General features: G+C 36.6%; 1 pseudogene; it reads left to right on the top strand.

The window, feature by feature from the left end:
• Positions 1-3149: 3149 nt before the first annotated feature.
• LOC134675201 (uncharacterized) lies at positions 3150-5120 on the top strand (annotated as a pseudogene).
• Positions 5121-17141: the final 12021 nt, after the last annotated feature.

Genomic DNA, 17141 nt, shown 5'->3' with positions numbered 1-17141 from the left:
TCACGTAGGGGCTGTCCATAAATTACGTCATCGATTTTTGACGATTTTGGACCCCCCCCCCCCTAAAATCATCCAAAAATCATGCTTCAAATCACCCCGTTTCCTCCTACGTCATGCTACCGTCATCCGATGCCCAGACCCCCCCCACCCTAATTTGAAATGACGTAATTTATGAATAGCCCCGTAGCACCACATTGGTATTGGAGCGTCGTATTAACGACGCTTCAATACTCTATTAGTTATTCTGTGCCATTACCCCACCTGACCTTACGCTATTATATTAAATAATAAATAATACATTATAAATAAATAAATATTATAGGACATTTTTTTAACACAAATTGACTAAGCCCCACGGTAAGCTCAAGAAGGCTTGTGTTGTGGGTACTCAGACAATGATATATATAATATATAAATACTTAAATACATAGAAAACAACCATGACTCAGGAACAAATATCTGTATCATAATACAAATAAATGTCCTTACCAGGATTCGAACCCGGGACCATCGGCTTCATAGGCAGGGTCACTACCCACTAGGCCAGACCAGTCGTCATTATCTAATTAAATTAGGCACTGGTCCCACCGCGAGCTAGTAAGCTATGAGCTATCGGCTATAAACACGAACAAAAGATAAGCACTCCCGTGTAAATAAAAGATAAAGATAAAGATAAAAGATAAAAAATAGTTTATTCAAGTAGGCATATTACAATGCGCTTATGAACGTCAAATAAATTTACCGGCTCCAACCGTACACCTCTGCCCCGAGAAGATTTAAATCCCCCCTCAATTGGAGGAGGGTATCCCAATATGGGACCGGCAACAAACTCGGCGGGACACATCTTTTCAAAACATTATTACATCTTATAATTAACATGCATTACGAGTAATTAATACATACATACATACAATAAAAGAGACACGGCGATATTTATAGTTACTCGCCCAGCGGTGAGCTATAAATATCGCCGAGTCTCTTTTATTTACACGGGAGTGCTTATCTTTTGTTCGTGTTTAATAGCCGATAGCTCATAGCTTACTAGCTCGCGGTGGGACCAGTGCCTTAGTTACTATAGTTGGTCAAGCAGATCTTGTCAGTAGAAAATGGCGGCAAATTTGAAAAATGTCGTCTCGTAGAAAATTTGAAATTCGCGCCTTTTTCTACTGACAAGATTTGCTTGACCATCTATAATATTTATCTTTATTTATTTTCTTCATTATTATTAAATAGCGTAGGGTCAGGTGGGGTAAATAATAAAACACGGGTAAAAATAAGAGTACGTTTTTAACACTCAAATACTTATTCTATTTTATTACTAAGTATCCCATTTAAAAAGAAGCCTTGTACGTAGGCATCTTTTAAATGGAATAGGAATGAAATACAGTAAGTTTTTGAGTGTTAGTCTTATTTTTAGCCGTGTTTTATATTTACCCCACCTGACCCTAATTTTAAGTGCCAACCGCCATAAGGTACCTTTGTCCGTGGAATGTCACAGATTTATCTATTTTATACCGGGTATAATTGACAGGTCAAGCCAGGCAGAACGACAGGACGTATGATCCACTTAATACAGTGGATAGTTTTTGAATCCTAGTTTGATCTTAGTTTTTAGGGTTCCGTACCCAAAGGGTAAAACGTGACCCTATTACTAAGACTCTGCTGTCCGTCCGTCTGTCACCAGGCTGTATCTCACGAACCGTGATAGCTAGACAGTTGAGATTTTCACAGATGATGTATTTTTGTTGCCGCTATAACAACAAATACTAAAAACAGAATAAAATAAAGATTTAAGTGGGGCTCCCATACAGCAAACGTGATTTTTGACCAAAGTTAAGCAACGTCGGGCGGGGTCAGTACTTGGATGGGTGACCAGTTTTATAGATAATGGCACGGAACTTCGTGTGCGAGTCCGACTTGCACTTGGCCGGTTTTTATTATTTTTAGGGTTCTGTACCCAAAGGGTAAAACGGGACCCTATTACTAAGACTTCGCTGTCCGTCCGTCCGTCCGTCCGTCTGTCCGTCTGTCTGTCACCAGGCTGTATCTCACGAACAGTTGAAATTTTTACAGATGATGTATTTTTGTTGCCGCTATAACAACAAATACTAAAAACAGAATAAAATAAAGATTTAAGTGGGGCTCCCATACAGCAAACGTGATTTTTGACCAAAGTTAAGCAACGTCGGGCGTGGTCAGTACGTACTCGTTCCGCTACGCTTCGCTTCGCTACACTCGTTCCAAAGGGTCCAAAACGTCCCAATATTCTAGCTACAACAGTGGGGGCAGAATCCGAAGTGAAGTACTCGTAGAATCCCATTATCCTAGCTACAACAGTGGAGTAGATCCATATTTAGGATGGTTCCTAATACGTATCCATAATCGTCTACAGTTTTTGTGTTGTTGATGATCCGATGTGACTTTAACCCTATTTAAAATAATAAATATATACTCTAATGCTTATGAAAGTATATTATATTTGCATATTGCCTTTCAAGTTTGTTGCACGTGGCTATTGGTAACATGAAGTTTGTAAAACAACCTCAGAGATTGCAGTTGGATATCGTTTGTTCTTCGCCCAATAAACGCTATTTTCGACATGGTTCTCTTTTACCTGATACTATTCGCTGTATAATATGTGGTCCGTCCAACTGTGGAAAAACTAATTTAATTGTTAGTTTGCTGCTACATGAACAAGGTCTCCGCTTTCAAAATGTTTATGTATACTCTAAAACCTTATTCCAGCCCATGTATCAATTCCTAGAGCAAGTTTTAAAGCTGGTTCCATCAGTTTCATTTCAAAAATATAGTGACAATGATGAAGTACTAAGTCCTCACATAGCTAACATTAATTCAATCATGATATTTGATGATGTTGCATGTGAAAATCAAAACAATATACGCGATTACTTTGCAATGGGAAGACATAAAAATATAGATAGCTTCTATCTGAATCAAACGTATAGTAAAATACCTAAACAATTAATAAGAGATAATGCTAACTTAATCATTCTTTTTAAACAAGATGATATTAATTTGAAGCATGTTTATGATGAACATGTAGGAAGTGATATGTCGTGGTCTCAATTTCGCGAAATGTGTGGACAAGTATGGAACATGCCGTTTGATTACTTAGTTATAAATAAAGATTGTAATAGGAATTCTGGATGTTATAGGAAAGGTTTTGATACATTTATCATGCTAGATTAACATAGATACATAAAGCATAGTATTTATATTAAAAACTTATTACTTAAAATGAAGTCGACTAGTTCGGACATGAAACATACAATTAACGAGGAGAAATTATTTAAACAAAAAGTACTCCAATCAGCTGAAGCAGTAAGAAAAAAAGTTAAACTCATTCGAGATATGAAATCAAACGATAATATGATGTTGGAAGCAATGTTGAAACCAATCACAGATCCACTTAGTGAAATGGTAAAAAATAAAAATAATAATAATAATGATAACAATCTAAACATTAGTGACACAGCTTTTGATAACGATAGGTTTAAATGGAACAAGTCAGTAAAAACATTGAAATACAGTCCTTCTGAAGATGGAATGAAAGAAAGTTTAGATAATAAAACATTACTGAGAAAATCACCTGAATCTGAATCAAATTATAGTGATAATGAATTAAATGACAGCGATTCTATATCACATGAAAGTGTCGACCAAAATGATTCTGACACAACGAATAATGCTTCATTTAGAACGTCAGACTCGTATGCTTCTCCTCGCGAACATCCCGCTTGGCAAAAACAATATTTTAACATAGACATTCCATTCGGTATACGAAATGAGCGTGGTAAGCTAATGCTTGGATCGTATCCAATTTCTGTGAATGATGGCAAACTCATGATAGGAGGAGAAAGTTATTTTTTAACGCAGGGCTTAAATGATTTATTGTTTAAGAAAGTACCTGATTTAAAAGTAGTAACTGAAGATGATAAACGAGCATATAAAACTTTGTTATTGAAAACGAATGCACATAGACGTGACTTCGATCCCAATAAACCAATAAAAAGTAACAAGGGCATGAAATATTTATACGTTATAAAACCTCTTTTCAAATTAACCAAACAACGTACCGTGAGTGAAGAATTATACCTATGTATCCGGTAAAGGTTTGCCATCAATGAAAAAATTTAAAAGAGACATCTCATATGTGTATTGGGATGATCCAAACGAATTAGTAGAAAGATTAAAACTACTTATTGCATCGCGTGACGCTGGCAATACAGGGTTAGATAACGAAATAATATCTATCATTGAAGAATTACGTGAAGCAGGCTTAGTAAATAATATATAAATGAATACTCTTGTTTTTTTCATCAGTTGTTGTCTGACTATCAAGTATAAAAATGAATATAGACAAATTCGGTCACCATGTTCATAAACGCATGCGTGCTGGTGAAATCTCTGAGCTCAAATACAAGGCTTTGCTTCGAACAGAATCGGGACATTTTGATTTAAAATCTTTAAGATTAAAAGGAGTTGGTAAACCAATGTCTTCCGATGATGCAGTTAACAAGCAGTACGTTGATGAATACATTCAAAACATGTACGAAAAGAAGTACATAGACTCTTTCTTTAACACAATAAATAATCAAATTCATCAACTTGCATCTCAGTTAAAACTGAACTTTTACACGAAGAAGGAGATAGATGATATCTTTAAAAACTTAAATAATGATAAAACATCAAATAGTGAACGAGATCCATCGATCAGCGCGAAGAAATTTTAAGCGACGATCGGTTGTACTAAAAGGAATTGACGATTTATGGCAAGCTGATTTAATCGATTTACAAAATCTGCATACGGTTAACAGGGGATATAAATATATTTTAACTGTTATTGATACATTTTCAAAGTACGCATGGTGTACACCTATTAAGTCTAAAACTAAAATGGAAGTCAAAAATGCATTCGAACTAATAATAAAAATATCTAATCGAAGACCTAAAAACTTACAAACTGACCTAGGAAAAGAATTCTACAATATTTTTTTGTCGCTGACTGTACTTTTCATTCAATAGCCAAATAATATTTATCAAGACTATTCTAACAAACACAAAAAACTATTTAATCATTTTATTTTATACCATATTATAATAGCAACCATTAAATTATAATTATTATCATATATATTTAAATTTTAGGGATTAAATTGTAAGGAATTAAGATAGATAAGATAAAAAAAAATATTATTGAACAGAAAGAATACAGTGGCAACAACTCGAGTTTCTGGTAAGAGTTGTGTTGTGCATAACTAACTTGACATTCAGAAATTCCAGTGGCCTATTTTAATACAAAATAAATATTGCCTTCAATGTACGCTGACATTAGTGTGTGTCACGCTTTTAACATAACAAAATTTGCAATACATTCCGTCTTAGAATAAACTTTAAAGTCTAATAAAAATCAAACCATGAGTTATTTTCAAAAGTTGCTGAACAAATGTTGGTCAGTCTGAGGAGTACAGCCTACAGTTTAATTTATTGCTCCTGTTACAGAAAACACACTGTATAATATACAGGGTGGAAAGATAAGTCGGGCCCTGGAGGGAAACTACCTTAAATCCTTAAGCTGGCTCATTTTACTTAAAGGAGACATTCCTTTATTTTTTTGTAAGAAACAAAACTGCATTCAAAGAATTTTTATTTTTTTCTTCAATTTGGCTTGTCTAAAAAAATCTTAAGTAGGTACTAAATATTCGATTTTATGGATATTTTGTACGACAAACGAGTGTAAGACCTATGCCCTCTTTATCAAAAACTTGTAACTTGTAATACAAGTGGAAGTCCTTCTCTAACAAACGCAGTCAAAAAGGGACTTCCACTTCTAGTACAAGTTACAAGCTTTTGATAAACAGGGTACTAATGTTTCTTGGAGAAATGTTATCCTTAACATTAACTTTATCGACTAGTAGAATAAAATGGCGAGTTTTTATTTTTTGGAATTTTTAGTCGGTTCGAGTCTCGATCGCGGCAAGCGAGTTTTAGAAAATCTTTGAATGTAGTTTTGTTTCTTTTTTAAAATAAAGGAATGTCTCCTTTAAGTAAAATGAGCCAGCTTAAGGATTTAAGGTAGTTTCCCTCCAGAGCCCGACTTATCTTTCCACCCTGTATTGCTACCTACATTTGTAATAATGATACTCACCAACCGCCGCCGTGAGGAAGCCGATAGAACCAATCCAGGAAGCATCATCAGGTGTTAAAGGGTGAAGGAGAACTGTTTCCGAAGAATTCACCAACTTTACTAACACGGGGGAAGCCCAGGAGGCTCCCAGGCCTAGGCTTAGGCAGTTCAGGTTTACTACAAAAGTGGTATATAAATATTAGGTATATATAGGTATAGCCAAAGACATGTAACTTCGTATAAGATGAATAAAGTCTAAGGAAAAAACGTGCCTCGGAAATCAAGAAAAAGTCCTTCCCGGATAGATGCCGCAAACACCTTTAGCCTATGCTCGGCTAGATGGCGTGACGACACCGTTTCATATTTAACAGTTTTAACACATAGATATCAGTGAATGAACATGGATCAAAATTATATAAAAATAATAAAAACATTTATCCATATATATACATTTTTTTGATAATTTTATACGTTTTCATTTTGAGTTTTAGTCGTGTGTCGATAGATGGCAGTAAATTTACTGTGACTACAAAATTTACAATGACAGGACCCCTCTATATTATCTATTCTTGTTGCTAATATAAACCAGGTAAGCAGTTTGTAAAAATATCTAACCTAAAAAACACTTTACTCACACGCAAACACCACTGCATATTGCCGAAAAATTGCACTAGTAAACAAATTATGCATTTCTTATTGAACGAATAACACGACTGAACTAAATATAAATATTACAAACTCATTCGACAATAACTGCTGGTAGGGATCATCCATTAATTACGTCACACGAATTTCTAAGTTTTTTTTACCCCTTTTGGGTCCTTGTCACTCTTGCTTGTTCACATTTGGCAAACTTCTCCCCCCCCCCCCCTGGTGTGTCGTCACATCATTTCAACGAAATCGGCAAATCGAATTACGTATTATTAATATTTTAGCAAAATATTTTTGACAAAGAAATATTAGTCATTAGGTATATAACCCAAAATTGATTAGGATAAAAAATTTAACGAATAAACACTATTATCATTCCAATAATTTGTTATTTAACTGTAGGTACAGATACAAAATATAAAATAATATATTAATATTTTTTTCGGTTACTGATGAAGTTAATGTGACTCCCTCCTAGGGTTGAAATTTCTCGAAAAAACTAAATCAAATCGTCTCGAAAAATTCGCAAGTTCTTTTCTAAAGTACGTTTTTCCGTTTATTTCCGATTTTTTTGTTTTTTTTTTCGGATAAATATATGTACCTATATAAACTAGAAGTAACATTGTTTTTTTTTCCGAATAATACTTAAAATAGTATTTTATGCAACAGTTTTATAAGAGGGGTCAAAAAATGTGAGTGGCGTGGGTAATAAATACGCCATGAGCATTTTTTGACCCCTCTTATACGTACAACGTTGCATACAATGCTTTTTCTATGAGTAGACAATATTAAATAAAATACAAAAAATTATAAACAAAATTTTATTTATAAAAATGTCAATGTAAATTTTGGATAGTAATAGGTATTACTATATGTATGTAGCTCTTATCTGCGACAAGCACCCATAATACCAAATATTACTGCAACCTGTAACAAGAAAAAGGATTTATTAAATTTATTAAATAATTATTCAGTTTCAATGTAAAAATATAAAATGTACATAAATACTCGTATAGCTCGTTGTACTGTATACTCTAAATCAAAAAAAAATATAACATAATTATACCAACCTTGCTTAAAAGTTAGATCTGATCCGGTGCTTCCAATTAGTCTTTGAAAATACATCAATAAGACGTTTTCAGAGAATGACGAAGTTTTTTGTGCTCCAATCTCCACGCCATGAACTCATAAGATTTGTCGTATATGTGCTGCGATTTAGTACTTAGGCAACACATTTTGGTCGCTGCTTGTGCTGCAGCGGATATTTCTTCAGGTGTAGAAACAATGTTGTCCTCTTCGTCCATTTTCAACACTTTTTATGAACGCAAATCAAATGATAACGCAACGTACTCAAAGAACAAGAAATTACCGGGAAAGGCAGGAAACGTAAAAACAAACGAGTAATGTCTATGGTTATGTTTTTTTTTAAAGCCGTTACACACTATCGCACTGCACCAGGGTCATGGTGCTGTAGGGTATAAGTGTGTTACAGGCCTTAGAAGTCCACCTTCCAATAGTGATGATACCATAAAAAGTATATTTTATTATGTTGGTATCAATGAACTCAGTACAAATTTGTTTTTTTTTTTTAAATAACAACCGTATGCATTCAATCGTTTGTCACGTTGGTAGCAATGTACCGTGTCGTAATGTCTCTAAAACGACACAAGTGCTTTTTTGGGCAATAGACTATAGACTTTTAAGGAGTATTAATAATGTATGGCCTTATATGTTCGTTCGTGGCTATGTAAATGACAGATAAAAGTACACGAGTAGAAAAAAAACATAATAATATGGCATTTAGAAAAAAACGGGAATTTTTCCGGGTTTTTTTTAACCCTACTCCCGCCTCTCCCTTGTCAGAACATGTCACATTTTCTTGACTCAGCCCCCCTCTCTGACGTATGATGTAATTAATGGATGACCCCTAGTTCGTGTATATTTGTATATTAAGAAATAAATACTTTCATACACTTAATTAGCGTTTCTAATTAATTTTACGCGACAGATGCAATTGTATTGTATATAAACAAAGAACTATAAATTTCAGTATTTTAAAGAATCATACCTAGTTACTCTTGACGTCTCTGACGTATGTTTAAGAAGTACTAGTGCTCGACGCTGCACTAGTATTCGACATGCCACTTTATGTCAAAGTGACAAGGAATAAAGAATGCAGAAAAATATTCGGCGTTCAAATTTAACCTATGTTATTTTGACATAAAGTGCCCATGTTGAATACTATAGTTCGTTTTTTTTAGCATTAGAAAGAACTTGCAAGAAGGTAAGCGATCTTGACATGTCTTTTAATTGAAAAACGCTTTTTAAAAATCAAAAACTATTACTTATGAAAGCAGAAGAATATAAATGATCTTATTAGATTCATAATTGTTACATATTTGTATTATTGTAATTCATTTTTAAAATGTGTTTTTCAATTAAAAGACACATCAAGATTGTTTACCTAATTTCTAATGCTAAAAAAACGAAGTATAGTGCAGCGTCGAGCACTAGTACTTCTACCTTACACATAAGGTCATAATGGTCAACCGGGGTAAATGATACTATGGGGTTAATGCGTCTATTTCACTTTCTTTTGAACAACGTTTAGTTAGTTTAGTTCGTTTTTTTAGCATTTCCACAGAAGCAAGCGTGCAGTTTTTGTCAGGCTCTTTAATTGTTAATAATTATTGAATTATCTGATGTAGCATGGTCAATACATACATATATGTAATTTACTACAAATTATTACCGGTATAAGTGCCGGATTTGAGTAGTGTGTTTGTACCGGTTTTGGACCAGAACTTTTCCGCCAGAGGGCGACAGTATGTATGCGTAAGGTAGTGACAATTTAGTTCACCCTACTCCCCGCTAGATGGCGCCACTGTGTATGCGCAACGTTAGTTCCAAAGGTCGCCGCTAGATGGCGCCACTGGTTAGTTCACCCTACTCCCCGCTAGAGGCGCCACTGTCTATGCGCAACGTTAGTTCCGAAAATATCCGCCAGCCCCGCCGGAGGGCGACAGTATGTATGCGTAACGTTAGTTCCAAAATTATCCGCCAGCCCTGCCTGGGGGCGATAGTATGTATGCGCAACGTTAGTTCCAAAAATCCCCGCCAGCCCTGCGTGGGGGCGACAGTATGTATGCGCAAGGTTAGTTCTAAAAATCCCCACCAGCCCTGCCTGAGGGCGACAGTATGTATGCGCAACGTTAGTTCTAAAAATCCCCACCAGCCCTGCCTGGGGGCGACAGTATGTATGCGCAACGTTAGTTCTAAAAATCCCCACCAGCCCTGCCTGGGGGCGACAGTATGTATACGCAAGGTTAGTTCTAAAAATCCCCACCAGCCCTGCCTGGGGGCGACAGTATGTATGCGCAACGTTAGTTCCAAAAATCCCCACCAGCCCTGCGTGGGGGCGACAGTATGTATGCGTAACGTTAGTTCCAAAAATATCCGCCAGCCCTGCCTGGGGGCGACAGTATGTATGCGCAACGTTAGTTCCAAAAATCCCCACCAGCCCTGCCTGAGGGCGACAGTATGTATGCGCAACGTTAGTTCTAAAAATCCCCACCAGCCCCGCCTGGGGGCGACAGTATGTATGCGCAACGTTAGTTCTAAAAATCCCCACCAGCCCTGCCTGGGGGCGACAGTATGTATACGCAAGGTTAGTTCTAAAAAGCCCCCGCCAGAGGGCGACAGTATGTATGCGCAACGTTAGTTCCAAAAATCCCCACCAGCCCTGCCTGAGGGCGACAGTATGTATGCGCAACGTTAGTTCTAAAATTCTCCTGCCAGAGGGCGACAGTATGTATGCGCAACGTTAGTTTCAAAACCATCCGCTATGAAATGAATAGATGTCTCCACTTTGTATGTGAGTTGTTGAATCGCTTAAATGAATAGATATCCCTAGTGGCGCCTTCGTCGGTGGACACCGCTAGTTAGTTCCAAAAATCCCCGCCAGGCCCGCCAGAGGGCGACAGTATGTATGCGCAACGTTAGTTCCAAAAATCCCCGCTAGCCCCGCCTGAGGGCGACAGTATGTATGCGCAACGTTAGTTCTAAACTTTCCCCGCCAGAGGGCGACTGTATGTATGCGCAACGTTAGTTCTAAAACCATCCGCTATGATATGTATAGATGAGCAGCCGTCTGAGTATTTCTAAAAAAGTCCGCAGAGTCAGAGGGGGTTCATGGTAAGTTAATTAATCTTGGTCAAGCAAATCTAGTCAGTAGAAAAAGGCGGCAAATTTGAAAAATCGTGGGCTACCAACACTACGTTTGAATAGTTCGAAAATCGTGTGTCATTTATATCTTATCTGTGGAACTGTTTTGTTTACATTTCATCGCTGTTCGATGTACATTCCTGCCTTTTGTTCGTTTCCTAGGGTTACCATACTTTAGTTTGCTTTACATTGCTGCTGACATATCCGGCTTGACAGACTATCGATTCGCTTAACAATATAGATGTCGCTAGTGGCGCCTCGTCAGTGGACACCGCTAGTTAGTTCCAAAAACATCCGCTATGAAATTGCAAAAAGGCCCATCATGTTTGTTTTAAAATATGAGACATATATCGGCGTTTTTTGTTAATACCACGTCAGTGGCAAACAAGCAGACGACCCCGCCTGGCAGTAAGCAGTCACCGTAGCCTATGAACGCCTGCGAATTCTATAGTTTACACGGATGCACTTTTATTTGCGGTTGGTTTTGTCGCTTGTGCTTATCAAATGTATGGAGTTTGTAGTTTACCAACCGTAAAGGGGTTTTTCTTTTATTATACCACATTGGTGGCAAATAAGCATACAGTCCGTCTGATGGTAAGTTGTTACCGTAGCCTTTGGACGCCTGCAACTCCAGGGTGGATACAAGCGCGCTGCCGACTGCCCAAAGATTCAATAACTTTGTTTTAAAATATGAGGCTTATATCGGCGTTTTTTTTAATACCACGTCAGTGGCAAACAAGCAGACGACCTCGCCTGACAGTAAGCAGTCACCGTAGCCCATGGACGCCTACGAATTCTATTGTTACCACGGATGCATTTTTATTTGCGGTTGGTTTTGTCGCTTGTGCTTATCAAATGTATGGAGTTTGTAGTTTACCGACCGCAAAAAGATCCAGATTTTTTTTTTTATATACTACGTCGGTGGCAAACAAGCATCCGGCTCACCTGATGGTAAGCAGCCACCGTAGCCTTTGGACGCTTGCAAGTTCAGACTTTTGAAACCTATACATCATCATCATCATCATCATCATCATTATTATCATTAGACCCTCAGGAAAACCTCGACAGGGGACACCTCCGGCCCCCCCCTGCTCATGTAGTATTTAGGGTTTCTAGCACACTTATTTACGGTTGATTTTGTCTCTTTTGGTTATCAAATGTAGTTTGTAGTTTGCAGACTGCAAAAAGGCCCAGATTTTTTTTTTTTAATAATACGTCGGTGGCAAACAAGCAGACGACCTCGCCTGACAGTAAGCAGTCACCGTAGCCCATGGACGCCTGCGAATTCTATTGTTACCACGGATGCAAAAAGGTTCAATAAGTTTTTTTCTTTTTTTATATACCACGTCGGTGGCAAACAAGCACACGGCCCGTCTGGTAGTGAGCAGTCACCGTAGCCTATGGACGCCTGCAATTTCGAGATGTTACATGCGCGTTGCCGATCGTTGAGATGTAGACCGTGACGTTCGAAAACAAAAAGTCGTATGTGACTGTAAACTTCCATTCACCGTAGAATTTGACAGATAGAGAGAGAGTTTGAATTAAGTATTGTAACCTTAGTCAGATAATGAAGCTTATTTGAAAGATTATTAACTCTAAGTACTAGAAATAAAGTAGATTTTACTAATGCTGTAATTCTGTAATGCCACATGGTCATGAAACTCGTGCGATGTTGGGGGTATACTCTTCAATCTTTTCAATCGGAATGGTCAGAGGACAGAGGTCAGAAAGTCCGTGAGGGACGGAACATACGCAAAGTGACGAAATTGAAAACACGTTTTAATATACCTGACAACATATCAAGCATAACCTACGTAACTTGGTCGGGTTATTTGTTACCTAACATAAACCATACTAAATTCACTGTGGGGAATAAAAAAATGTGAAAATGTGACAAGGACAAACAATAATAACGCTTTCTCTTCTACTCCTACTGAAAGATTACATAAGACTATCTCGTTTGGTCATTTCCCCCTCCCCCTCCCCCGCACCAGTTCCAATTATAATATCATAAATGAGATCACAATACCTGCAATCTGTAACTGACGCATACGCTTTCTAAAATTAATTAAAAAATCAGAAAATAACAATGGAGTACGTCATTGAACTCGTTGCGAGGCTGTGGTTTAGTAACAAGGGGTTAGGGTACAATTATAAATGTGGAGATAGCGACGAAACAAATATTGCATTCATCTCATCAATCGAGGCGCTGGCACCTGACGTGGACATTTACAAGTGGGAGGCGGCCCGGATCGATCTCAAGAAGCTGATCAAAGAACTTCTGGAGGAGAGGAGCATCCTTCAGTTACACTCGGGATACCATGCGGAGGGGCTTTTGCTGGAGGTGCTAAGAAAACACAACATTAGATCATTCCTCTCCGTGCCTCTTAAACAGAAAACTTTAATCTGGAAAGACGCGGGGGTGTGGTTCGTAGAGGTGACCAACCCGAAAATCATCAAGAGAACTTATGTGTTTTTTGACTTCGAATAAGTGTACGTCTGTGTATGTCTGAAATAAAAAAATGTTTAAAAGTGAATGACTATTTATTTATTTACCAATCATTTAGGTATTTTATAATGTTCCCAATGCGAGTACAAAAAAAAATGCAAAAGCTGGTTTTTCAAAATTCGTTGTTAAGGGGCTCCTTGGCGCTAATGACATTCGATCTGAATCCTTTAGTTTTCTAATGTTTTTAAAGTGAGAACTTCTTTAGCGGCGTTGGGCACTTTCTGAGACAGCGATCACGTGATCGTAACGTTTAGATGGCCACTCAAATAGATGGCAATTAAATCAATAAAGAAAAACTCAATGACATTACATGAAAAAGGTTCTAATCTTGTACGGGTTGAAATACGAGGATCTCACAGTTACATTCAAACTTTATATCACTCAAATATAATTCAATAAAGCTACATCTTGATGAAATCGCTAATAAAAGTGAACTCTAGTAATGGTGAATAAAACTCAAAATATCATGATCAAATATATTTAGATGCGTGATCTGCAAGGTAACTTTACAATTTCTATTCGAATTTTAAAGAATTAACTGTACAAATTTGAATTTTAAACAAGCTCACTGACCAGCAATTTCGGACTAAAGTTTTTCAATAGAAAGGAGGATACATAGTGCTGCAGACATTTTGGCCTAGTCATTGAGTTTTCACTTCTGTCGGCACTCCCGGAGTGCAATCCGTTGTTTTTTTTGTAGCTATAATAGCAACGACTTTTAGCAATATAGTATGCCATATTTACTTCAAAGTTCATTGTCTTCGAGATATTCGACATCAAGTTGAACAATTTTAGGCCAACAACCTGGTTTTCAGGCCATAGCTTTTGTGTTAATTATTTTAAAATTTACATCTCTGACCAGTTTTTAGAGACGTCAAAGACAAACCCAAATATGCAGATTTCGTACATGTAAGATCCTTCACAGCAATCCAGCTACGAAAAAAGTGTTATTTTTAGACAATGTTTAAAAAAATCATAAAAAAATAAGTATTCATTAGTTTCAAAATCCGGTAGACAAGAATGGAGATTAAAGATTGAAGAATCGGTAGCCATTTGTCTTATAATTCTATCTGAAGTGTAAATGTAGAAGTAATGGCTCAAACCTTGTCAAATATCGATGAAAACCGCGGGGAGCCCCTTAAGGTGAGGTTGTGTAGAGCAATGTTTCAGAGTTACTAAGCGTGTGTCATCATCGTCGTTAAAAATATATCAAGTTCGATTTCAAACAAAAACAAGACCTAACCTAATCAAAGCAAGTGCTATACCATCTACATATTATGCATAGTAGGTTCTGCCATCTTGTGGGTCCCATTGGAAGTATAAACGTCACATTTACGTCTCGCGCCAAAAATCAGATGGCTCCTATGCTGTATAGTTCATGCATGCTCCCTATTGTCAGTTCAGTACGGTGGCGCTTAAGCAATGTCAATGTGAAAACAAATCCGTTTAAAATTACAAGGAGGGATCATCATCGCTAATATACGGCGAGATCGTCATCCGTCGGTGTTTGACATCACTACGATGACCGACAATGTCACATCACTAGAGGTGGTCGTCCATCTTAGATTGGTTTTACGCGAGAGCGTCCTCGCATATTATTTTCAGATCTATACTCTCATATTGTGATTCCCTAATAAATCTTGTTAATAAGTGGTGCTCTGGTGTTTTTACTCTTACAGCTTCAGAAGTGCGATAGTGATTCCTCGCCTACTATGATATGATTTGTCGGAAAAGTCATTCCTTGTTTCATTGTTGTGAACGTTATCGTTATATAAAATAATTACTCTGATTGTAATGAGTAAACGCATCAACACCACTCATCAGTTAGGGATTAAAATATACAATGTCTTACCGTCTAAGACCTACAAGGATAAACTTACAAAACTAACCTAACTAAACGAACCTACTAAACTACTGCCGCCTATCTTTTCCTTGTGTTGTGTTTGTGTTTACTTTCAGATACCCATTGCAGTTATGTTGCAGTGTATGTGTTTACGTTGCATCATGACTGTCTAAAAAAAAACACATATGGACAGTGTAATACAGCTCCAAGATGATGATGAATGATGATGATGGAGATTACAATATTCACAGCAGAAGGTTACAAGACATAGACTGACAGTATGGTGTAATGTATAATAAAATAAATCCTTGGGATTACAAAGTAAGAATTAAAGTTGACTCAGGTAAGCAGTCGTTGATCCAACACCTAAGAATGCTCCGGGGCCAAAGTGGTAAATATTCACTGCCTCTCTTATATGTTGTGTTATTTTTGTGATTCATGTGCTTTCAGATACATAACATAATGTGATTATATACACCTGACACATTAACACAATGCTATAATCATTTTCTAAGATTTGTATTCCGGTGTGAGAAGTAAATTCAAGTAAAAGTCATACAAAACAATTTTGGTAATATAAATTTAGCCTTGATTGATACTATGTGTATGGTGATGTTATGCTTTCACAATTAACAATAAGCGCCACTTAATACTTTCCCTTTACAGTCAAATTAAAATAGATTCCAAGTTTTCAAAAACACAAACCGATAAGGAAAGTGAATTGTTGTTTCACATATGTGTGTGTGTGTGTGCTTATTGCAACTGAAATAATGCTTTGTTAGTATGTTTTTGAGTTGTGTAATTTCCAGAAATTTGACAGCAATGATTCTTGAAGTGAATTACCATACCGTTGAAGGCACTAGAGCGGTTATCAGCTCAGACCTCTATAATGAACCCGGACATGGATAATATTTCAAAGTTAGTTGGTTATGGATGCCAGTTATATTATGTTCAAGTAATTCATTATATGCAGAAAATGTTGATAAGTGACTAATCTCTGATGCCATGGAAAATGAGGTATTTATTTGGAAAAAAAATGATTGTTCATGTTTTACATGCATACTAATGGTTAGTATGTGTTACATGGACTGTGGGTTGGTAAAATGCGCTTTGTGAATAAGCAAAAGGAATTATTGGCATCTATTTTATAGCTGGTTAGTATTGTCTGTGACAGGTTTATTCGCTCCATGTTTCCGGAGCCTCCTCGGGCTGAATATTTAAAAAGATGTTCCATATCTCATATAACCTCATACATCCTTACAATTCATATTAAGTTGGAGACAAACTGATATATATTATAAGGTAGTATCTCAGTAGAAGTGTCAAAAAAATTAACAAGGATAATTTCTGTCTGTACATAATAAATATAGATTATGAATTTATGAATAAAAGGTCTATCCAACCATTGCATACAACATATAGTGTGTTGACATGTTGTGATTGTTGTTTTGTTCATGGGGATGTTGGTTTAAGTTGAAATTGCAAATATTTTTCACAAAATGTCATGTTATAAAATTAACCAAAGACATATATTTAAACAGACTTACCAAACTAATGAAAATTTTATTGGCATGATATTGTCAAGTGTTTGAGTTATTGACAATGAAATCATTTGTGTTCTAACAGTATTTTTCAGATGCATTTCCTTATAACAAAACTTGATTGCTGGTGAAGTTTTGACCATAATTGTTTTGTTCATATGGGGATGTTGGTTTAAGTTGGAATTGCAAATATTTTTCACAAAATGTCATGTTATAAAATTAACC

This window comes from Cydia fagiglandana, chromosome 21, assembly GCF_963556715.1.
Source record: "Cydia fagiglandana chromosome 21, ilCydFagi1.1, whole genome shotgun sequence".
NCBI lineage: Eukaryota > Metazoa > Arthropoda > Insecta > Lepidoptera > Tortricidae > Cydia > Cydia fagiglandana.
The sequence above is the reverse complement of the archived record's forward strand: the minus strand, read 5'-3'. Positions and strand labels throughout refer to the sequence as shown.